Here is a 25,774-nt window from a genome sequence, read left to right as displayed (position 1 = left end):
AACAAGGCCTTTAATGCAAAGAAATGTCGCAAGATGCATTGCGGAGGTGTAAAGGGGGAAAAAAGACACCAAACCGGAGAAGGGGCAACCTAAAGCTTGTGATAAGAGGTGGATTTTAGGGAAGATCTTAAAGGAGGAGAGGGAGGTGGTGAGGTGGAGGGCTTTGGGGAAGGAATACCAGAAAGTTGGAGCTAGGCAGCTGAAGGTACCACTGCCACTGGGGGGGATGAATACAGAGGATGATGAAGGTGGCTGGAGTCAGAGGAACAGAGAATTAGGGGGATGTATGTTTGTAGAGCTGCTGGAGGTTATAGACATAGGGAAGAGGATTTTAGACACAAGGATGAGAATTTTAAATTTGAGACATTGGGGGACTAAGTCAATGTACATCAACAAAAACAGAAGTGGTGGATCAGTGAGACTTGGTGTAGGATAGGATACTGGCAGCGGAGCTTAGGGTTAGCTGAAGTTTACAGAAGGTGGAGGATGGGAGGAGAGCATTTGATTAATTGAATATGGAGGTGACGGTGGCATGGATGAAGGCTTCAGCAACAAATGGGCTAAGGTAGGGGGGTTAGGTTACAGAGGTGGAAGTAGTTGTTGTTATAGACAGGATATAGGGTTGGAAGCTCAAATCAGGGGCTAACACCACCATTCTGGCTCAGCCCAAGACATTGGCTGATGAGGGGGGTGGAGTTAGTGACAAGGGTATGGAGTTTGTGTATGTGATGAAGACAATGGCTTCAGTTTTTCCAATGTTTAACTGAAGGAAGCTTTGGCTCATCCCACAGTGGATGTCAAACAAGCAACTTGATAGGAGAGAGGCAGTGGAGAAGACGAGAGATAGTGGAGAAATAGAGCTGGTGTCATTGGTGTATATGTGAATGTTGCCTCCATGTCTACAGATGATATTGTTAAAGGGCAGGATATAGATGAGGAGACAACCAAGAGTGGATCCTTGGGAACTCCAGGTGAGAGTGAAGGAGTCAGAATACAGGCCATTGCTAGACATGTTCCAGCTACAGTCAGATAGGAGTAGAACCAAACAAGGGCAGTCTTATGGAGCTGGTCAAGAGGAGAAGCACGGGAAGAGGCTGGTGTGATCGAATGTGCCAGCGGCCGTGGAGAGGTGAGGAGGGATAATGCCATTTGTGACCTTGGTTAGGGTTATTTTGGTGATGTGGGAGAAGCAAAAGCCTCATTGGAGAGATTTAAAATGGGGAGTTGCAAGGATCTGGGAGGCAACAGTTAGGAAATTAGGGAGAGGTTTAAAATTTCTGTACGTGATCTAGCGCAAAACTGAAAGACTTACATTTATATCACATTGTACTGCACCTCCCAGCTCTTCTTGTACAATTAATTACTTTTGAAGTGCAGTTACAATTGTTATGTAGGCAGTCATTTAGTGGAAAAGCAAGATCCCATAAAGAGCACTGACCAGTTAATTGTTTTTGATTGAGGGAGGAATGTTGGCCAGGGGAACTCCCTGCTCTTCCATGAACAGTGCCACAGGATGTTTACCATCCACCTGAATCGCAAGAGGTAGACCAGGCCTCGGTTTCACACCTGACAATGCAGCAGGCCCTTGGTATGCTTACATTATACACTCAAACTCCTGTTATAAGACTTGAAGCCACAACTTTGACTCGAAGGTGGGAATGCTACCAACTGAATTACGCTGACAGTCTGCATCATAACACTCTTCTATACAATAGAGCTTTAGTATCCTCATATATAACTGCAGTATAACACTATATAATATGGAACTATATCACTGTATATGATAGTTACGGCAGTGGAACACTCCTCCATATAACAGATATAATATCCCTGTATATTACATTCTTTTATCTAATAAAGCTGCAATATCCCAGTGCCTGACTCTTTTATATAACAGAGCTAGAATATCCTTGTATACAACAGCATTACTGTGGTGTAACATTCCTCTAGAGCAAAATCATTGTATAACACTCCTTTCTATGATATAGCTATATCCTTTTATAGAGGAGTGTTCTATAAAGAACTATAATATCCCTGTATATACCAAGCTGTTACTGCTGTAGAACATTCCTTTACATAAAAGAGAACTTGCATAACAGAATATAAAAAAAAGTGTTACTGCAATAGAATACTCCTCTATAATAGTTATACTATCCCTTCATGTACCAGTTATTGCAGAACGCTTCCCTAGAATACAGAACTATAATACACTGCATTGTATCTCTAACATTGCTGCATATTTATTCAAGATGGAACACTCATACACATTTAGTAATCTGCCCAAGAAGCCCATGAATGGCGATCCTCTAAACTTAGAGACTATCAAAGCTCTGATGCTGTGATTCAATCCTCAGATATTCCTGAGAGCAGTGGAAAATAAGCAGCACATGGAGGTGAAGATCGTGATTTTTACAGTATGTCAGAGCATGCCGTGAAACACTGGGGACATTAGTCAGGATCTCAATTACACAACAATCCAACCAGAGAACCTTTAACCCATACCACAGTGGAACAGGGTATCAAGACATAAGCACCAAGAGCAGAAACTAATTTAACTCACGTAGAAAATGAGAACCACCAATCATATTTGGGACAGTGCAGTCAATGGACTTATTTGCTGTATTAGTACCAAAACAATGAGAAAAATCACATTTAAACCAATATGTATCTTGCACGACACTCTTAATGTATCACTTTGTAACAATGCATGGTGGCAGTGAGTAAAGCAAATCAGATGCTGAGATGTATTAAAAGATCAATATTGAGCTGGAATAGGAACATAGGAACAGGAGTAGGCCATTCAGCCCCTCGTGCCTGCTCCGCCATTTGATAAGATCATGGCTGATCTGTGAGCTAACTCCACATACCTGCCTTTGGCCCATATCCCTTAATACCTTTGGTTGCCAAAAAGCTATCTATCTCACATTTAAATTTAGCAATTGAGCTAGTATCAATTGCCATTTGCAGAAAAGTGTTCCAAACTTCTACCACCCTTTGTGTGTAGAAATGTTTTCTAATCTCGCTCCTGAAAGGTCTGGCTCTAATTTTTAGACCTGTGCCCCCTACTCCTAGAATCCCCAACCAGCGGAAATAGTTTCTCTCTATCCACCCTATCCGTTCCCCTTAATATCTTATAAACTTCGATCAGATCACCCCTTAACCTTCGAAACTCTAGAGAATACAACCCCAATTTGTGTAATCTCGCCTCGTAACTTAACCCTTGAAGTCCGAGTATCATTCTAGTAAACCTACGCCGCACTCCCTCCAAGGCCAATGTGTCCTTCCGAAGGTGCGGTGCCCAGAACTGCTCACAGTACTGCAGGTGCGGTCTAACCAGGGTTTTGTATAGCTGCAGCATAACTTCTGCCCCCTTGTACCCCTGTCCTCTAGATATAAAGGCCAGCATTCCATTAGCCTTATTGATTATTTTCTGCACCTGTTCATGACACTTCAATGTTTCCAGTCCCTTTAGAATCCTAAAAACAACAATCATATTATCTCAACCTTTTCTTTTCCAGTGAGGTAATCATGCCACTTTATAAATCATTGGTGCAACCGCACTTAGAATAATGTGTACAGTTCTGGTCGCCACAGTACAAAAAGGATATTGCAGCTATTGAAAGGACACAGAAGAGAGCAACCAAAATGGTTGAGGGGATGGAGGGATTGGATTATGAGGAGCGATTATGTAAATTGAGCATGTTCTCACTGGAAAAGAAATTTGTAAACAATTTTACAACACCAAGTTATAGTCCAGCAATTTTATTTTAAATTCACAAGCTTTCGGAGGCTTCCTCCTTCGTCAGGTGAACGATGTGAAAATCTTTCACATCGTTCACCTGACGAAGGAGGAAGCCTCCGAAAGCTTGTGAATTTAAAATAAAATTGCTGGACTATAACTTGGTGTTGTAAAATTGTTTACAATTGTCAACCCCAGTCCATCACCGGCATCTCCACATCATGGAAAAGAAATGGTTGAGATGATATGATTGTTGTTTTTAGGATTCTAAAGGGACTAGAATCATAGAATGATACAGCAATTTGGCCCATCGTGCCTGTGCCAGCTCTTTGAAAGAGCTATCCAATTAGTCCCACTTTCCTGCTCTTTCCCCATAGCCCTGCAAAATTTTCCCCTTCAAGTATTTATCAAATTCCCTTTTAAAAGTTATTATTGAATCTGCTTCCACCACCTTTTCAGGCAGTGCATTCCAGATCATCAGAACTTGCTCTGTAAAAAAAATTCTCATCTCACCTCTGGTTCTTTTGATAATTATCTTAAATCTGTGTCCTCTGGTTACCGAACTTTCTGCCACTGGAAACAGTTTCTCCTTATTTACTCTATCAAAACCCTTCATGATTTTGAACACCTCCATTAAATCTCCCTTTAACTTCTCTGCTGTAAGACTAGATAATGTAGACCATGACAAGCTATTTCACCTTGTCCAGAACAGCAGAACAAGACACAGCCTGCAATTAACGGGGGGATAAATTCAAAACTAATCTGCAGAAATATTTCAGTGATCGAGTGGTCTACGGAATCTACGGAACAGGCTCCCTAGCGAGACGGTGGAAGCAGTTAGTGTTGATTCATTCAAATGCAAATTACATATTCTTTCAGAAAATAACATTTTGGGACACAGTATGTGAATCATTTGAGACACGGCATGTGGTAAGTGTCACATGCTTGGGAGAGAAAAGGGGACTTTGGACCTATGATTTCCAAAGCTCTCCACCATTGGGGTTTTCCTTTTGTCATGGATGGGTCTGTTGTAGACCAATTGGTGGAGGTTGATTGCTATTAGTCAACAACTCCATTATCGTTGTATCATATGACCACCAGGATGGTAGAAGGTGAACTAGATGGAACTTGGTCTTTTATCATCTAACAATTCCTATCTTCTAATGTTCAGATATCTGCCATGGTCACTAGTTACAGACCTGTAAGAGAAGCACTTTGCCCAGGTGTTATACAGCTCAAAGCGCTCTCTCTAGACTCAGTCGAACCTGATTGAATTTTGAAGAGGTGACTAAAGTAGTGCACTGGTGAATGTCTATGGATGTTGTTTGTATGGACTTTCAGAAGGCATTTGATAAAATCCCTCATAAGAGACTGTTAACTAAAGATGAAGCTCATGGAATTGAGGGCAAATTATTGACCTGGTTAGGGAGTTGGCTGATCGGCAGGAGACAGGGAGTAGGGAGAATGGGCAAGTACTCAAATTGGCAGGATGTGACTAGTGGTGTCCCACAGGGATCTATATTGGGGCCTCAACTATTCACTGTACTTATTAACGACTTATATGGCAGGATAGAGAGCCATATATCCAAGTTTGCTGGTGATACAAAAAGTTAGGCAGCATTGTAAGCAGTGTAGATGGAAGCATAAAATTACAGAGAGATATTAATAGATGGGCAAAATGGTGGCAAATGGATTTCAATGTAGGTAAGTGTGAAGTCATCTACTTTGGACCTAAAAAGGATAGATCAGAGTACTTTCTAATTGGTGAAAAGCTCAAAACAGTGGAGGTCCAAAGAGACTTAGGGGTCCATGTACATAGATTAAAATGTCATGGACAGGTACAGAAAATAATCAAAAAGGCTACTGGAATGCTGGCCTTTATATGTAGAGGACTAGAATACAAGGGGGTAAAAGTTATGCTACAGCTGTACAAAGCCCTGGTTAGACCACACCTGGAGTACTGTGTTCAGTTCTGGGCACCGCACCTTAGGAAGGATATATTGGCCTTGGAGGGAGTGCAACGTAGATTTACTAGAATGATTCCTGGACTCCAAGGGTTAAATTACAAGGAGTGATTACACACACTAGGGTCATATTCCCTGAAATTTAGAAGATTAAGGGGTTATTTGATCAAAGTTTTCAAGATATTAAGGGGCACTGTTAGGGTGGATGGAAACTATTTCCGCTGGTTAGGGAGTCTAGGACTAGGGGACATAGTCTAAAAATTAGAGTCAGGACTTTCAGAAGCGATGTTAGGAAACACTTCTACATGCAAAGGGTGGTAGAAGTTTGGAACACTCCTACAAACTTTCGTTCATGCTAGCTCAATTGTTAATTTTAAATCTGAGATGATAGATTTTTGTTAACCAAAGATATTAAGGGATATGGGGCTAAGGCGAGTATTTGGAATTAGGTCACAGATCAACCATGATCTTATTGAATGGCGGAACAGGCTCGAGGGGCTAAATGGCCTATTCCTGTTCATATGCCCATGTTTGGAACGACAGGAGCTCTAATTGTACCGCTGGGTGTGTTTCACAGTTGAAGTGAACACAAAACCTCACCCTTCCAATCTTAAAGATGTCACCAATGGTGCATCAGGGAAAGAGCGAGAGTTCAACGACAGAAGGAGTCAAGCGAGCTATACTCTCATTGATCAAGATGCCGGCCAAATCTCTCGATTATATTCCCACCTGTATAATATATGTATATATGTTATATAAATGTGTATATATAGATGTAGATATGTACCATCTGAACCCCTCGATCACATTCTGGCCTGCAGCTCAAGCCTGGGCGTCCGTTATTCTATACATAAACCATCTGAACCTCTCGATTAGTTTCCAATCTGTAACTCACTCCCGGGTATCTGTTATTCCATGTATAAACCCCCTGAGCCGCTCAGATTCTAACCAGTAACTCACGATTGCGTACGATATTCAACATAGGAAAGAACATCTCCACAAGCAACACTGAGAATGTGTAGAGTGAGTTATGGTTACCATTCCACAAAGTTGAAGATAAAGATTCAAGCCCATTAATCCCCATGCTGCTGTGATGAGACACCGAGTAGAAATGATCACAGTCAGCTTAGTCACAAGGAGGGAAATGGGAGAAACCAAAGCCACTGGGTTGGGATAATTTTGGCACAGCTACAAGAAACTACTCATACAGCAGAAAGGTCAGGGCGAGAATGCCACTTTAGTGCAGAGTTAATAGCAGTGCGCTACAGCCCAATGCCAACCTGGAATTGAGTGAACACCGCCCAAACCCACAGTTCTTGCAGTTAGTCATTTTAATTGAACCTGAATGCAGTACATACAGGTAACAGGAAGAGTTTGATAACTCAGTCACTACAGCACCCGCACTACAAACTAAACTCCCCGTTTTGAATTAAGTACAGAGAGGCAAATGAAAAAATTAGTCCTACATATAGATGTAGATATGTACCATCTGAACCCCTCGATCACATTCTGGCCTGCAGCTCAAGCCTGGGCGTCCGTTATTCTGTACTTAATTCAAAACGGGGAGTTTAGTTTGTAGTGCGGGTGCTGTAGTGACTGAGTTATCAAACTCTTCCTGTTACCTGTATGTACTGCATTCAGGTTCAATTAAAATGAGCCACTGTGTATGTTTCAAATACTGATTGACCTGTTGATTGTAAACTAGTGGTTGGCTCCAGATCACCCATTCACTACAGGGCTGTGTTTGGATATACAAAAGGAATTTACAAAACCACTCTGTGGGATCTCAGTTCTGCAATGTCCTAATCATAGAAAGGAAACCATTTGCAAACTGCTTTGCTTATGAATGTGTAGACTGAGGTAACCGGAGTCTGGAAATGAACAGGAGGTATAATAGGAAGTGGCTGATGAGCTCAACACTGGACCTCCTCAAATCATGGATCATGGAAGCAGAGAGCTCAATTTTTCCCCCTCCTCCTTCTCTTGAAGGCAATGACTTCATTGGGGGGGGGGGGGGGTAGAAAAGAGAGAGAGCGGGTCATTCAACGGGCAACAGACACCTTGAATGATGGCCAATTGGGTGATTCAACGGTCAGTGTGGTAATCAAAATCAGAATCACACCAATGTTTCTTTCTCCTTAATTTTCCTTCATTGGAATCTCATGGGTCTGACAGGGTGTCAGAAAGGGCATGGTCCAGAAAGGGCATGGTCCAGAAAGGGCATGGTCCAGAAAGGGCATGGTCCAGAAAGGGCATGGTCCAGAAAGGGCATGGTCCAGAAAGGGCATGGTCCAGAAAGGGCATGGTCCAGAAAGGGCATGGTCCAGAAAGGGCATGGTCCAGAAAGGGCATTGTCCAGAAAGGGCATGGTCCAGAAAGGGCATGGTCCAGAAAGGGCATGGTCCAGAAAGGGCATGGTCCAGAAAGGGCATGGTCCAGAAAGGGCATGGTCCAGAAAGGGCATGGTCCAGAAAGGGCATGGCATTGCCTCTACCAAAGTCAGGGAGTATCCCAGTTCTGGGAGGGGTGAGATTATGGCCCATGAGTGACCTCCTTTTCTGATCCAATCAATCTTTTTGCAGCAAAGCACCTGGCCTCTACTCAGCACCTTTCCCAATGGTGCAGTACGACAAGAATCAGGAAAGTGTATGGTAGAGAATTTCAGGCGTCCTGCCTCTCTGCGACTCAAATGATCAGATGCAATATTCAGAGGCAAGTTCAGGGATACAATATACCGAGATCCCACGTGTGTACAGGGAGGCTCCGGACATTACTGTCCCTCATAAAGCAAGGCCAACTCCATCGCAGTCTCTAACACATCCTGTAGTGCCCACACACCAGGACAAGTAGAGATTAGAGCGGGTATTCCATGATGAACGCAGCAAACTGAATATGTACCCTCATCGCAACAACAACCCCATAAATAAATAAATCTGCGAAAACTAAGTATTAACTTTCAGAAACATTCCCAGATGTTTAAACATCCTGCCCAGTGACATAGGATACCCACCCACTCTTCATTCAACAGTTCTTAAAAAATCCTCAGTCCTATCTCACACTCACACGTTAATCCACGAGAAACACTTCTAAATGCGAGATTTTGCCACTTGCGCCCTCTGATTTATCACTCGCCTTTTTTTAAGCCAAGATTTGTACTGCAGCGTTTTACGAGCACATCAACTCTCTTTCCTAACCCGTTATGGCTCAATGTCCTGGGAATCAAAATCTCCCTAGGCAGCTGCAGCCGTTCCTATAACGTATCCTCCTCCTCTTCCCCCCCCCCCCCCTCCACCCCCTCCCTTGATTAAGCCAGTTTATTTCTGAGGCCAATGGATTACTTGTCCACTTAGGACCTGGCAATAAAAAGCACTGCAAGCACCTCACTGTTTTTGATTGTTTTTGATGCCATGGAAACTGCATGGATATGACTTGAATGCAAGGGGACATTTCAGGCGATGAAGCACGGACCAAACAAGATCAGCTGTCCCATATTTTTACACGTCCTTCAAGGTCAGGTCACACAAAGTGTGGCGCAGACAGTAGGCAATCAGGATAGGCTCTGCATGCATTCGCCTACCGTGATCACCAGAGATGGGCTATTACAAGTTACAATAATATAAAATATGTTTGCAATATGGTGCTGTTGCCAGAGGCAGCCAGGATGGAGATCCATCTTGGGGAGGAGTCCACTACCACCACTGGAGGCACAGGCCGCCAGTGGCACTTGAAGGACCAGATGCCATTACTTCTTCTGGCTGTGGACAGGCTGGGAGCTCAGCCGCCCCTTGGTGCCTGCTCTGTATTATTGCATGGCAGACCTGGCACCAGAGAAGTCGTACGGTCAGAAAATTAAATGCTGCCAGCACAGAGCGTGCTTAAGTGTCGTTGTTTCAGGCAAGAAACTAGGAATCGCTGCTAGTTATATCCTGCGACTAGCACACAGTAGCTACGACAGCCCCTCACAATACCCCATTCAACAGAAAACTATATATTTTTTATTTGTTCATGGGATGTGGGCATCGCTAGTGAGGCCAGCATTTATTACCCATCCCTAATTGCCCTTGAGAAGGTGGTGGTCAGCTGCCTTCTTGAACCGCTGCAGTCCACGTGGTGAAGGTTCTCCTACAATGCAGTTAGGAAGAGAGTTCCAGGATTTTGACCCAGCGACGATGAAGGAATGGCGAAATATTTCCAAGTCAGGACGGTGTGAGACTTGGAGAGAAACGTGCAGGTGATGTTGTTCCCATGTGCCTGCTGCTCTTGTCCTTCTAGGTGGTTGAGGTCGCGGGTTTGGGAGGTGCTGTAGAAGAAGCCTTGGCGAGTTGCTGCAGTGCATCCTGTGGGTGGTACACACTGCAGCCGCAGTGCGCCGGTGGTGAAGGGAGTGAATGTTTAGGGTGGTGGATGTGGTGCCAATCAAGCGGGCTGCTTTGTCCTGGATGGTGTCGAGCTTCTTGAGTGCTGTTGGAGCTGCACTCATCCAGGCAAGTGGAGAGTACTCCATCACACTCCTGACTTGTGCCTTGTAGATGGTGGAAAGGCTTTGGGGAGTCAGGAGGTGAGTCACTCGCCACAGAATACCCAGCCTCTGACCTGCTCATGTAGCCACAGTATTTATGTGGCTGGTCCAGTTAAGTTTCTGGTCAATGGTGACCCCCAGGATGTTGATTGTGGGGGATTAGACGATGGTAATGCCGTTGAATGTAAAGGGGAGGTGGATAAACACACTCTTGTTGGAGATGGTCATGGCCTGGCACTTGTCTGGTGCGAATGTTACTTGCCATTTATCAGCCCAAGCCTGGATGTTGTCCAGGTCTTGCTGCATGCAGGCACGGACTGCTTCATTATCTGAGCAGTTGCAAATGGAACTGAACACTGTGCAATCTGCGAACATCCCCATTTCTGTCCTTATGATGGAGGGAAGGTCATTGATGAAGCAGCTGAAGACTTTTGGGCCTAGGACACTGCCCTGAGGAACTCCTGCACCAATGTCCTGGGGCTGAGATGATTGGCTTCCAACAACGACTACCATCTTCCTTTGAGCTAGGAATGACTCCAGCCACTGGGGAGTTTTCCCCCCGATTCCCATTGACTTCAATTTTACTAGGGCTCCTTGGTGCCACACTTGGTCAAAAGCTGCCTTGATGTCAAGGGCAGTCACTCTCACCCCACCTCTGGAATTCAGCTCTTTTGTCCATGTTTGGACCAAGGCTGAAATGAGGTCTGGAGCAGAGTGGTCCTGGCGGGACCCAAACTGAGCATCGGTGAGCAGGTTACTGGTGAGTAAGTGCCGCTTGATAGCACTGTCGACGACACCTTCCATCACTTTGCTGATGATTGAGAGTAGGTTGATGGGGCCAATCATTAGATTGGATCTGTCCTACTTTTTGTGGACAGGACATACATGGGCAATTTTCCACATTGTCGGGTAGATGCCAGTGTTGTAGCTGTACTGGAACAGCTTGGCTAGAGTCGTGGCTAGTACTGGAGCACAAGTCTTCAGCACTATGGCCGGGACATTGTCGGGGCCCATATCCTTTGCTGTATCCAGTGCACTCAGCCATTGCTTGATATCACGTGGAGTGAATCGAATTGGCTGAAGACTGGCTTTTGTGACGGTGAGAATATCGGGAGGAGGCCGAGATCGATCATCCACTCGGCACTTCTGGCTGAAGATGGTCGCAAATGCTTCAGCCTTGTCTTTTGCACTCAATGATGGCTGAGTCCAGCATGTGAGGATGGGGATGTTTACAGAGCCTCCTCCTCCCATTAGTTGTTTAATTGTCCACCACCATTCATGACTGGATGTGGCAGGACTGCAGAGCTTTGATCTGATCCGTTGGTTGTGGAATCGCTTGGCTCTGTCTATAGCATGTTGCTTCTGCTGTTTACCATGCATGTAAGCCCTGTGTTATAGCTTCACGAGGTTGGCACCTCATTTTTCGGTATGCCTGGTGCTGCTCTTCTACACTCCTCATTGAACCAGGGTTAATCCCCTGGCTTGTTGGTAATGGTAGACTGAGGAATATGCCAGGCCATGAGGTTACAGATTGTGCTGGAATACAATTTTGCTGCTGCTGATGGCCCACAGCTCCTCATGGATGCTCAGTTTTGAGCTGCTGGATCTGTTCTGAATCTATCCCATTTAGCAGTGGTCGTGCCACATAACATATTGGATGGTGTCCTCAGTGCGAAGATGGGACTTCATCTCCACGAGGACTGTGCGGTGGTCACTCCTACCAATACTGTCATGGACAGATGCATCTGCGACAGGTAGATTGGTGAGGACGAGGTTTTTCCCTTGTGTTGGTTCGCTCACCACCTGCCGCTGGCCCAGTCTGGCAGCTATGTCCTTCAGGACTCGGCCAGCTCTGTCAGTAGTGGTGCTACCGAGCCACTCTTGGTGATGGACATTGAAGTCCCCCACCCAGAGTACATTCTGTGCCCTTGCTACCCTCTGTGCTTCCTCCAAGTGGTGCTCAACATGGAGGAGGACTGATTCATCAGCTGAGGGAGGACGGTAGGTGGTAATCAGCAGGAGGTTTCCTTGCCCACGTTTGGCCTGATGCCACGAGATTTCATGGGGTCCAGAGTCAATGTTGAGGACTCCCAGGGCCACTCCCTCCTGACTGTATATCACTGTACTGCCACCTCTGGTTGGTCTGCCCTGCCGGTGGGACAGGACATAATACCCAGGGATGGTGATGGAACAGTCTGGGATGTTGGCTGAACGGTATGATTCTGTGAGTATGGCTGTGTCAGGCTGTTATTTGACTAGTCTGTGGGGCAGCTCTCCCAATTTTGGCACAAGTCCCCAGATGTTTGTGAGGAGGACTTTGCAGGGTCGACTGGGCTTGGTTTGCCTAGTGGTCTGATGCCGGGTGGTCCGTCCGGTTTTATTCTTATGATGACTTTTTTTTAAAGTGAGATTTTACAACTGAGTGGCTTGCTAGGCCATTTCAGAAGGCAATTAAGAATCAACCACATTGCTGTGGGTCTGGAGTCACATATAGGCCAGACCGGGCAAGGACGGTAGGTTTCCTTCCCTAAAGGATATTAGTGAACCAGATGGGTTTTTACGACAATCCGGTAGTTTCATGGCCACCATTACTGATACTTTTTAATTCCAGATCTAATTTAATTGAATTTAAATTCCCCAGCTGCCATGATGGGATTTGAATTCATGACTCCGGATGATTAGTCCAGGCCTCTGGATTACTCGTCCAGTAACATAACAGCTATGCTACCGTACCCTCATATGCAATGCCCCTAATGTCAGACTGCTAAATGCAGTTTAATATATTACGTGGAACAGCACACACTGGAGTACAATCGCAGACAGTAATACATCTCAAACATTCACTTGCCCAGTTAAAAAGGTTCTCGCATGGACTCAACATGTCTTGTGTTGCAGAATGTGCGCGCGCTGCACGCCACCCGTGCGCCAGCCTGTATGCAAACTACGCACTGTGCGATATCCTGTATGCAAACCACATAAATTCCTCCGTACAAACCGCTCGAAGTGTTACACACTATGCGTTATCTTGCAATAAAACCACAACAACTTGCACTTATATAGCGCCTTACTGTAGAAAAACATCCCAAGGTGCTTCGCAGAGGCATAATGAGAAATAAATGCCGAGCTAAAGGAAGCAATATTAAGTTTGGGGAGATTAGTTGGGTTGGCCAAAAGCTTGGTTTTAAGGAAGGTCTTAAAGGAGGAGAAGGAAATCGAGAGGTGGAGGGGCTTAGGCAGGGAATTCCAGAGCGGGGGCCAAGGCGGCTGAAGGCACGGGCACCAATAATGGGCAACAGGTGGAGGCATATATGTAAGGTCAGAGCCAGGGGAACGGAGAGTGGAGGAGGTTACAGACATAGGGAAGTGAAAGGCCATGAAAGGATTTAAACATGAGGATGAGAATTTTAAATTGGAGCCCTTGGGAGATTGGGAGCCAACGCACGTCATCAAGGACAGGGGTGATGGGTGAGTTGGACCTGGTGAAGGATACAATACAAGCATCAGAGTTCTGGATGAGCTGAAGCTTAAGGAGGGTGGAGGATGGGAGGCTGGGATGCCAGCCTGGAGAGCATTGGAATAATTGAGCCTGGAGGTGACAAAGGCATAGATGGGGGGGGGTTTCAGCATTACTCAAACCACATAAACCCCTCGATGTGTTACATACATATTTTCCTGTATATAAATTGTGATTTTAGTTACAAAGAGTCAATCGGCTTTAAAAATGGCTAGAAAGTTATCTTGGAGGCTGTTCAACCATACTACACTGCAAAGTGGAGACCAGTGCCCAGCTGAGTTAGAGATGCAGGCAAATTCTTTGATCTGTAGATTTGTGAAGATACAGAAGCTTAGCTCTAAGTGCTAATTAAATTATTGGTCCCTTGAAAGACAATGGGTATTTGATCTATAAATTTCAAACATCGTTAAAAGCATCAACAAGCTCAACAAGCTCGGAGTGAAACAGATGATGAGTGTTAAATTACTCATTAGCATAGAATGCAATGATCTCCTACCATTGTGACTTTCAACTTCATTTATTAATAGCTCTTTATTTGGGGGAACTTCTGGTCTGAAACACATAGGGCAGACTTTCCTCAAAACTTTATCAGTGCCCATTGTTTCAGGAATTGAAACTCCATGCAATGAGCAAAAATACTGCCTCACCCATGTACAGGCATTGCACCGGGAAGTCTACAAAATACTGATTCCTGAAAAGGTCCTTCAGATTATCTGACTGTATAACAGTTACATTACAGAAGATATTTTAACCTCGTGAACTGATTCTATCTGTATTGTTCCTCGGTATTGAATTGTATGGTTATTTCATTTGTAAATAAATCCAACCATGAGATTTAGCCTGAAACTAATAGTCTGTCATATTTACCATATTTCAAGAGTAGGCAGGAGAACGTAGTGATCATCCCACATGATCTCTGGTGCATTACACAATAATTAAGGAGCAATTATTAAAGTAAGAAAAGACTTAAATTTATATAGCGCCTTTCATGACCTCAAAGCACTTTACAACCAATTAAGTACTTTTGAAGTTTCTGTAATGTAGGAAACGGGGCAGCCAATTTGCACACAGCAAGGTCGCACAAACAGCAAACAGGTAATCTGTTTTAGTGATGTTGGTTGAGAGGTAAATATTGGTCGGGACACCAGGGAGAACTCCCCTGCTCTTCTTCGAGTTAGTGTCATGGGATCTTTTATGTCCACCTGAGAGGGAAGGCGGGGCCTCAATTTAACGTTGCATCCAAATGATGGCACATCCAACAGTGCAGTGTTCCCTCAGTAGTGCACCAGAGGATCAGCCTAGATTACAAGATCAAGTCTCTGGAGTGGGACATGAACCTTCTGACAGAGACGAGAGTGCTACCGACTGAGCCACAGCCAACACCTCAACTAAACATTGTTAGTCCCGTAGCACACTATCATATTCATGGCATTTATCGGAGGAGTGCATTTTTGTTCATGGGAGACTTGGTCTGTTTATGGCAACTGCCTTTTGCTGTGAACACGTTAAAATTGTTGGGAGGAAGCTCAAATCAACACAATAAACCATACAAATCTCTCAACATGCCCCACGCTGCAGACCAAGCACTATCCTGCACAAGGACTACACCAACCCTTTGATATGTCCCACACTACACAGTACACCTTAGCTGCATATAAACCAGAAGCCCCTTCAACATGTGCAACCCTGCAGACTACAGAATGTGGAACCTGCTACCACATGGAGTGGTTGAGGCGAATAGCATGAATGTATTTAAGGGAAAGCTAGATAAGTACGAGAGAGAAAGGAATAGAAGGATATGCTGATAGGGTTAGATGAAGTAGGGTGGGAGGAGGCTCGCGTGCAGCATAAACACTGGCAGAGTCCAGTTGGGCCAAATGGCCTGTTTCTGTGCTGTAAATTCTATGTAATTCTATGTATTTTCCTGTGTGAAGTCCATCCTGCATGGGAGTATTTACTGATTAAAGTAAATATGTGAATAGTGAAACAAAAAACGAGGGAAGAGCAACAATCCTGGTCAGAGCAGACTGGAAATATATCCGACTAGTGATAATCCGACTCTGTGGAACCAAAAGGGCCATTATATAAAATTTATAAACTGAAAGCTATTATCGGTCAGAACTGAAACAGCTCCAATAACAATTAATATGGATGATTTATTACAGCATCTCTATTGGCTCTTTATAGAATCATAGAAAGGTTACAGCATGGAAGGCGGCCATTCTGCCCATCGAATCCGCGCCTGCTCTATGCAAGAGTAATCAGGCTAGTCCCACTCCCGGCCCTTTCCCCGTAGCCCTGCAAACTTTTTCCTTTCAAGTACTTATCCAGTTCCCTATTGAAGGCCATGATTCAATCAGTCTCCACCACCCCATTGGGCAGTGCATTCCAGATCCTAACCACTCGCTGCGTAAAAGTTTTTCCTCATGTCACCTTTGGTTCTTTTGCCAATCACCTTAAATCTATGTCCTCTGGTTCTTGACCCTTCCGCCAATGGGAATAGTTTCTCTCCATCTACTCTGTCTAGACCCTTCATGATTTTGAATAGCTCGATCAAATCTCCTCGCAACCTTCTCTGTTCCAAGGAGAACAATCCTAGCTTTTCCAGTTTATCCACATAACTAAAGTCCTTCATCCCTGGAATCATTCTAGTAAATCTCTTCTGCACCCTCTCGAAGGCCTTCACGTCTTTCCCTAAGACGCAATACTCCAGTTGTGGCCGCACCAGTGTTTGATAAAGGTTCATCATGACTTCCATACTTTTGTATTCGATGCCTCTATTTATGAATCCCAGTATGCTTTATTAACCGCTTTCTCAACCTGCCCTGCCACCTTCAGCGATTTGTTCACATAAACCCCCAGATCTCTCTGTTCCTGTACCCCTTTTAGAGTTGTGCCCTCTAGTTTATATTGCCTCTCCTCGTTCTTCCTACCGAAATGTGTCACTTCGCATTTTTCTGCGTTTAATTTCATCTGCCACGTGTCCGCCCATACCACCAGCCTGTCTATACCCTCTTGAAGTTTATCACTATCCTCCTCACTGTTTACTACCCTTCCAAGTTTTGTGTCATCTGCAAATTTTGAAATTGTGCTCTGTACGCTCAAGTTCAAGTCATTAATATATATCAAGAAAAGCAGTGGTCCCAGCACTGACCCCTGGGGAACAATGTACACCTCCCTCCAGTCCAAAAAACAACCGTTCACCACCACTCTCTGTTTCCTGTCACTTAGCCAATTCTATATCCATGTTGCTACTGCCCCCTTTATTCCACGGGCCGCAATCTTGATAAGCCTACCTTGCGGCACTTTATCAAACGTCTTTTGAAAGTTCATATGCACCATATCAACTGCATTGCCCTCATCTACCCTCTCTGCTACCTCATCAAAAAACTCCATCAGGTTAGTTAACAAATCCGTGCTGGCTTTCCCTAATCAATCCACACTCGTCCAAGTGACTGTTAATTCTGTCCCGGAATATCGTTTCTAAGTTTCCCCACCACTGAGGTTAAACTGACTGGTCTATAGTTGCTGGGTTTATCCTTACACCCTTTTTTGACAAGGGTGTAAACATTTGTAATTCTCCAGTCCTCTGGCACCACCCCCATATCTGCGGATGTTTGGAAGATTATGGCTAGTACCTCCGCAATTTCCACCCTTACTTCCCTCAGCAACCTAGGTTGCATCCCATCCAGACTGGGTGACTTATCTACTTTAAGCACAGCTAGCCTTTCTAGTACCTCATCAATTTTTAGCCCATCCAGTATTTTTTTTTATTCGTTCATGGGATGTGGGCGCCGCTGGCGAGGCCAGCATTTATTGCCCATCCCTAATTGCCCTCGAGAAGATGGTGGTGAGCCGCCTTCTTGAACCGCTGCAGTCCATGTGGTGAAGGTTCTCCCACAGTGCTGTTAGGGAGTTCCAGGATTTTGACCCAGCGACGATGAAGGAACGGCAATATATTTCCAAGTCAGGATGGTGTGTGACTTGGAGGGGAACGTGCAGATGGTGTTGTTCCCATGTGCCTGCTGCTCTTGTCCTTCTAGGTGGTAGAAGTTGCGGGTTTGGGAGGTGCTGTCGAAGAAGCCTTGGCGAGTTGCTGCAGTGCATCCTGTGGATGGTACACACTGCAGCCACTGTGCATCAGTGGTGAAGGGAGTGAATGTTTAGGGTGGTGGATGGGGTGCCAATCAAGCGGGCTGCTTTGTCCTGGATGGTGTCGAGCTTCTTGAGTGTTGTTGGAGCTGCACTCATCCAGGCAAGTGGAGAGTATTCCATCACGCTCCTGACTTGTGCCTTGTAGATGGTGGAAAGGCTTTGGGGAGTCAGGAGGTGAGTCACTCGCCGCAGAATATCCAGCCTCTGACCTGCTCATGTAGCCACAGTATTTATATGGCTGGTCCAGTTAAGTTTCTGGTCAGTGGTGACCCCCAGGATGTTGATTGTGGGGGATTCAGTGATGGTAATGCCGTTGAATGTCAAGGGGAGGTGGATAAACTCTCTCTTGTTGGAGATGGTCATTGCCTGGCACTTGTCTGGCGTGAATGTTACTTGCCACTTATCAGCCCAAGCCTGGATGTTGTACAGGTCTTGCTGCATGAGGGAAAATAAACAGATCAGCCAGATTTCCTGCACCTGATTGCTAATCGGTGACCACCGCCCCCCCCCAAAACTGGGAAACGCAACTGTCTGGATAGTAGTCAAGGGCAGGATCTGGCTCAGCTTTGATGCGTGCCCCTGCCCACCCCCCCTCAACACCTGCCGGTCAAACAGCTGGTCAACGCTCACTGACAAAGCTCATTAATGAAGAATGGCCTATTGGACGAGGCAATTCTGTATGGTCGCACAGGTCAATGTTGTCAGCAGGGGGCAACACTGGGAATGTTTTACAAAAAAATAACGCATCAATCACTGAACGTTCGAGTTCTCTGCACTTGACTCAATGGCTTTGTAAATACACTGTAAAAACTATAAATTTTACAAAGAGAATTTGCTTTAAAAAAAAGATGTTTACTGTCCCCATTTCGTGGCCACAGAACAGGGCTGTAGCAGATGGGCAATAAATTCCCCACAAACCGCAAGTATGAGCCCATTCCCTGTCCATCTTCAAAAAGCTGTTTCCTCATCCCACCCCCAGCCTGTTCCCCATTAATTACAGACTACCTCATGGATGATGCCAAGTTCTGCAACTGAGTGGGAAACAAGCAGAACGGACACCAACGATTGACCAACCCTCCCTTCACTTATCCGATGGTACCACCAGAACTCACCAACTATCATTCACCAAAAGCCCCACCAATAGAAACATCTCTTTGCTTTTTCTCTTCGAGAACAGGTAACTGGACAATTCCCACTCCAAGCAGTGTAGGCAACTTCTGCTTTCTTGTTGCTGAATTCAGAAACAATCCGAACGTAACTACTGAGCTATCAGATGCTGAATTCCCAGGCAACTAAAAATAAATAGCTCGTCATCTGACAGATAGCCCATTCCTCCCTCACCATCAGCCCAAAAGGTGGCATCACCCTCACTCACCTCCAGTCCGATAGGTGGTCCCTCGCATATCTCCAGTCCTATGGAGGGTGGCCCTTCCTTCACATGCAGTCTCCAATCTCCCTCTCCAACTCAAATTTAGTCTCCTCTCCATTCTATCAATACTATTATGCTCGTCGCTCCTCTGAATTTTCCTCCGATTCCCTCTAAGCACACTGCTCTACATGATCTTCCTCCTCCCCTCTCTGCATCTTTGTTGTGTTGAAATCAAGATTCATTGCACTGATGCCGACTCTGAAGGCCTCAAAACTATGAACCCCCCACTGCTCCTTCAGGTTTTCCATTCTACATACAATCTACAGATTTTTAAAACCAGCTGCTACCTCCATATTTACCTGTTCTCTTTTCCCACTTTTTCAACCTTGTTGTCCTGCACGATACGCCTCAGCCTTTCATCCAAGCTTCTCCATGAAAATGTATAAACTAGAGAATTTAATATTCACCAGGTTTTGTTCAGAGGACATTACCTGGTGACTTCTCCAAGTCCAGCTTTGTCTCCCCATGGCCTGAACCTCCAATAGTCAGGGGAAGACTGCCGTTGCACCTTCTTCTGAGCTCCACCAACACCCAACTGCAGCCAGCCACTGGGAGGAACAGGAGTACCACCCCATAAGACACTGCCTTCGATTTTCCAGCTCCTACTGCGAGGGTGTGGATTGAGGGTAAGGGAGCCAAACACTTGCCACCCCCCCTTTCCACAGTGACAGAGATCAGGAGCTCACCAGAGCAGAAGGTAGACCAAGCCACCATCGCACTGCTGAGCTGAGAATTCCTCGCTATTAAGCTGGAATATAGGCTCTATTAGTCACTCCATGTCCGATAAACGCAGAGAATCAAATCACATTTTTACTGGTACATCAGCGATACCCTAACAGTGATCAATGAGTTAATCACTTCGGCTCTCGGTTACTTTACCACCTGTTCCGGCTAGGCTCTCGGGGAGAAGTGACAAAACTACCAACATACCAGGGCACAACATGAGCCAGCCCTCCAGGAGAGCTTCACCCAGCAGAATGCTATCTGTGGCCTCACAGCTACAGCTCCACCAGCTGGTCTCCTGGAAAGACAATAACCCCCCCTCTGAAATCCGGGCCTATGCGCTCATCCAATGGCAGGTTCAGGAGCCGTTTTTAAAATGTTTCTTTGCCCCGCCCCCCCAATGACCTGCCCTTTCACTATAACTAATCATAACAAAATAGGGCGCGCCAAACGTGAGAGGGGGAGTGTAGCAGAGCGACAAGTGCCTGCACCTTGTCTGTGCCAGCGTGCTAGCCCTGTTTCCTGAAGCTTCTCTAGGGCCCATAGTGTACTGCACCCTCCAATGCGAAAAATTCTGGAATCGATTCAATCAATGCAGGGCGCAGGGGCGGGGGGGGGGGGGGGGAAAGAAAATAATTTCCATTGTCACTGTTCGGCGGCCTGGAGCCACGGGCAGGAGAGCCCACCAATTGCTCCTGAATGTAGAAAATCTGCGATGGATAGAAACAGGTGGAAAGGAACTGGAGCACGAAGGAGAGAGAGAAGGGGGTGGCGCTAGGGGGTGGGAGGGCGGCGGCGGCCGGGGCCGGGGCCTGGGGCAGCGCGAAAGGGGGTCGGTCGGGGCCTGGGGCATCGGGCCATCAGGCAGTGAGAGAGAGAGGCATTGGGGCGTCAGGCAGTGAGAGAGAGGCAGCACGAGACAGGGTGCAGAGAGCAAAAGACAGCATGGAAGAGAAACAGCACGAGGTAAGATTGACACGGCTGGTAGCGAGTGCTTGAAAGATCAGACCAAGAGGGTCACTTTCAATACTAGCTGCAAAAAGCAGGGAGTTCGCTTCACCACGGGAGCCGATCCAGCCTTAAATCTTTTGATCAGAGGAGAGTAATTTCTAATCCATCCTAATATTTGTTGTTCTCATTCTTTAAGTCTGACATATGAAAGAGGGAGAGCAGAGCAGAGGCTAGGAACTTCCCATAGGAGAGACGGAGGGAGAGAATATCAAAAGGGACAAATGAGTGGTTTACTTGGACATGGGATATTGAAGAGAGAACACTCTATTCCTCAGCACTCGCATCCTTCATTTTGAGCACAAAGTTCACCAAACTTTGCTCTACCATTGCTTTTTGGGGAATGTGGCTAACTCAAAAGACCACATGGGACCCTGCCCAGCAGAGGCTGTTCATCCAGTATGATTTGATTTAAGTCCTGAAGACGCTAAACATTCTTACTCTATTAAAAGCTCCAGCATTCCCAATTCAAACCAGCTGTTACTGCCTGAGCTTCCAGAGAACAGTCTGTACATCTTGCAGCAATCCCACACAACTCCAGACACACAACCAATCAATTATTATTGCAATATATATGCACACACAAGAAAAGCACAATACCCAGCTGTCAATGGGACAGTCTAACTCAGTTTTTCCAGAGATTCCACCTCCTGAGCTTCTTGGGGATTGACTGAACACTCTTCCACTTGGTCCTTTAACTCCTTGGAGCACAAAATGTTTGGCCACTTCCCACCTGCCTCCCTCTGACCTGTCCAATTGACGACTCCCCTATCACACGTCTCTCACCTCCTGAAGACGCTGACCCTCACTTGAGTGAGCTCCCACAGGTGCCTGCAGCACTCCACCCCTTCACCCGAACTGGCCGTTCTTCCCACGTGAGTCTGGATGGTAAGTGTGTTAACTACTCAAACATGACATGAACCAGTGCGTGTTGCATCAAAACAACTAAATAACTAGGAATGAAAGTATTTACATAGTACCTTTCACTTCCTCAGAATGTTACAAAGCACTTTATATCTGGTGAATTACTTCTGAAGTGCAGTCACTTGTTATGGAAACAAAAGCAGCAAGTGAGCTCCCACAAAAAGGAATGAGATAAATGACCAGACACTGTTCTTGGTGTTGTTGGTTGAGGGAGGAATGTTGGCCAGAACACCGGGAGAAGTCCCTGCTCCTCTTCAATGCCCGTGCTATTGTTTTTTTTAAGCCACCAGAACAGGCTGATGGTTTAACATCTTATCTGAGAGACGGCACCTCTGACAACGTAACACTCTCACTACTGCACTGAAGCCTGAGCCTAGATTATGGACTCAAGACCTGGAGTGGGGCTCGAACACACTAGTCAGGCTCAAGAGACAAAAATGCCCCCACCTCACACTACTTGGACTGTGTAATTTGCACCACCTGATCAGATGCTACAAATCCCCCGTGAGCCACCCAGAACACCTTAATGGCGACTACAGTGCACAGGAAGCATTGGTTCTGTGTCGCTTTTCTAAGTAGCAGACAAGTTACAGCGACCAAGGAAGTACTTTTGAAGTATAGTCGCTGTTGTAATATAGGAAAGGCGACAGCCAATTTGCGCACAGCAAGGTCCCACAAACAGCAATGTGATAATGTTTTCTATGTTTCTATTATTGCAAAAGGGATCAAGGGATATGGGGAAAAAGCAGGAACAGGGTACTGAGTTAGATGATCAGCCATGATCATTTTGAATGGGCCCGAAGGGCCAAATGGCCTATTCTTGCTCCTATTTTCTATGATCACATTTAAACATGGCGGGATCTGGATGGCGCTCACCAGCCATGTGAAAAGCAGCATGGAGGAGAGAAGGGATGAAAAAGGTATTGCCACGTGGAAGAAAAGGCAGCAAATGAACAATTCAGTGAAACTCCAGCTTGTAAGTAAAAATAAAATAAATGTTGGGAATGCACTGCAGATGGATCATCACCCGAGAGAGAATGAGCAGGATAACTACTTGGCCCATCCTCACTCATCCGCCCAGAACCTACAGCCTCCTTCATCAGAGAATCCAACAGTTTCGTACATGCTCCCAAAGGGTTTCGCCTCCTCTGCACCACCAGTTAGTCACTCAGTGTGAAAAGCCACCTCCTCTGTTCCCATGGCCCCTGATCCTGCTATCACATATCTTTTGGATGAGACCCTGTCTGCCCTCTCAGGTGGATGTAAAAAATCCCGTGGCACTATTTCGATGAAGAGCAGGGGAGCTCCCCCCAACCTTGTCCTGGCCAATATTTATCCCTTAACCAACATCACTAAAAAACAGATTATCTGGTCATTATCACATTGCTGTACGCAAATTGGCTGTCGCCTTGTCTATATTACAACATGGACTACACTTCAAAAGTACTTCTTGGCTGCAAAGCTCTTTGGGATGTCCGGATGTGAAAGGTGCTGTATAAATGCAAGTTATTTCTTCTTTTAATCTGAAGTAGTGTCCCAGATTTTCCTTTTCTATCTTACCTCATGCCCACACTTTCACAGAAACAAGCCTCGATCCCAAATGAAACATTAACTTGACTTTTCTCTTGCAGATGCCAATGGACCAGTCATGTACTTCCAGCACTCCCCATCTTCATTTTAATCTCCACCATTAAGTCCCGGCTGGAGCAAGGAAAGAGGGAGGAAGCGTGGGAGCTGTGGAGTCTCCTTGTAAGTAAATCAGAACGGCTGCAAAAACATGCCTTCGGCTTAAACAAGATTTACCAGAAGATCACAAGAGGAAACGTGTGAATGAATAGGAGAGGGAAGCTCACTCACGTGCGTTGGGGGGGGGGGAATGGAGGAGGGATGAGGGCCGTGTGCAGAGGGCGAGAAATAAAGAAAGGGGATCGCTTGCACGCCTACACAGGAGAGGGGAGGAGGAGGCTACTTGTGCGCGAGAGGGGAGGGGGGCCAGCTCACGTGCATGAGAGTGGGGAGGAGGGGGCTATTTGTGTGCGGTGGAGGAGGTTACTTGTGCTGGCTCACGGGTGGGAGAGAGGGAGACAACGGAGGAGGGCCACATGTGAGGGGGAACCCAGTGCAAGAGGGTTTAAATGAACACTGAAAGCCCTCTAATTTCTTTTTTATTTAGAGAGAAAAAACAGCACTTTCCATCCCATGACATAAAATGAGGTAAAAGGAGCACAAAAGCTGGGGCAGTGCCTGCAATGCGGGAAAATCCCACCATGCACCCTGCAGACTGCAGCTCTGTGATAATTCACAGATTTTCTATGTCAGAAAATTAAATATCTGTCATCAGCACAGTAAGTGGCAGCGTGACACAAAAACATATATCAGTTAGTTCTCGGTGCTGACCCTTTGCATCACAGGTCAAACATCTCCCCATGGCAGCACGCTTAATACATTAAGCGGGAGGATGCTGAGGAGCTTTGGATATCTGAGAAGCAGCTCTCTGCTTTAACTCACTCGCAACTCCTGTATTGAACACGTTGTAAAGTTTTTTATTACCAGATTCCGAATGACGTTTACGGCTCAGTGGCACGAAAATGAAGAAGATACAGTCAACGGTTTTCAAGGTGCATCTGCTACTTGGAACGTCAAGCGGGATGCAAAAGTGGATCAGTAATTTCAGCAAAAAAAAGACAGCCAACATTCCCCAAGACCCTGACATGCACACCAGCCCCCCCCAACCCCCCACATCTCTAACTCAGCGTATTGACAGGTCATTGCTACAAACACTAATACTGGTCCAAGCAGTGACCAGGAAAGATAATACACCAAAGTGAAAACTAGAGGCAAAATCAAGTTGTTCCAATTACTCAGCATCCCCACCCTTCTCACAGCAGGTAGAACATTCACTGGGTTGAGGGTAAAGCTCCCTGTGCTCTGCTCTCAGAGGAGCTCCTCGCGTGTCAAATTGTGAAGAGTTTTATGCTGTGGGCCCTACCACAGTAAGAACTGGGTACGAGAAAGTCCAGCCTCATTTCACACAGGCTCCTCACAACCAGAAAGAAACAAAAACGCTGATTCTGTGATGGTGATGGGAGTGAACCCAGCGTTCCTCCCACATCAGTGAGGTTGTCACCAAGGAAGCCATATGCTAAATGATCTATAAAATGGCTGGCCACTCCCAGCAAGGAATGAGGAAAGGAAGATCCATTTTGTTTAAAATGCTGGCAGACTTTCTTCTCTCCTCTTCCCCCTACCCCCAACAGAATGGCAGATAGGCTTTAGTCATTATCAACAATAAAAACCTGCTCTTGTACAACATCTTCAACCTGGAGAAACATCCCAACCTACTTCACAAAGTGGAGTTAGGGAAGTGACAGAAGGTGAGGTGGCAAAGGTAGGTGTTAAGGGTCAGTCTAATGGTGGGGAACAGAAGGGGTCGGAAAGAGAACTGTAGAATCTGAGGGCAAAATGGCTGTAGGATCTGCCACCACGCTGGAGTGGTGGGGAGAATGCACAGTAGACCAGAGTCAGAAGGTACAAGTGCGACTATAGGGCTGGAGAAGGCTGCAGATGTAGAATGCAGTGAGGCCAGGGTGGGATTTGTACATCAATGCATTAGTGGAGGCCAGGGTGGGATTTGTACATCAATGCATTAGTGGGGGGGAATGGGAAACCAGTGGAGGTCAGTGGGAACAGGGGTGATAGGGGATCGGGACAGGATGCAGGAGTGGATGAGTGGGGTGGAGATCCCTCAGTCAAGAAAGAGTCACAGTGATGAGGGCGGGAACGTGGTAGAGATGGAGGT

The 25,774-nt window shown here is 45.9% G+C and overlaps 1 protein-coding gene across 6 annotated transcripts in view; it reads right to left on the bottom strand.

The window, feature by feature from the left end:
- Positions 1-25,774, bottom strand: part of LOC137342506 (thyroid hormone receptor-associated protein 3-like) — a 142,420-nt gene that overhangs the window by 73,255 nt on the left and 43,391 nt on the right. The gene's annotated exons all lie outside the window — the stretch shown is intronic.

The sequence above is a fragment of the Heptranchias perlo genome, chromosome 26, assembly GCF_035084215.1.
Source record: "Heptranchias perlo isolate sHepPer1 chromosome 26, sHepPer1.hap1, whole genome shotgun sequence".
NCBI classification, from domain to species: Eukaryota; Metazoa; Chordata; class Chondrichthyes; order Hexanchiformes; family Hexanchidae; genus Heptranchias; species Heptranchias perlo.
The sequence above is the reverse complement of the archived record's forward strand: the minus strand, read 5'-3'. Positions and strand labels throughout refer to the sequence as shown.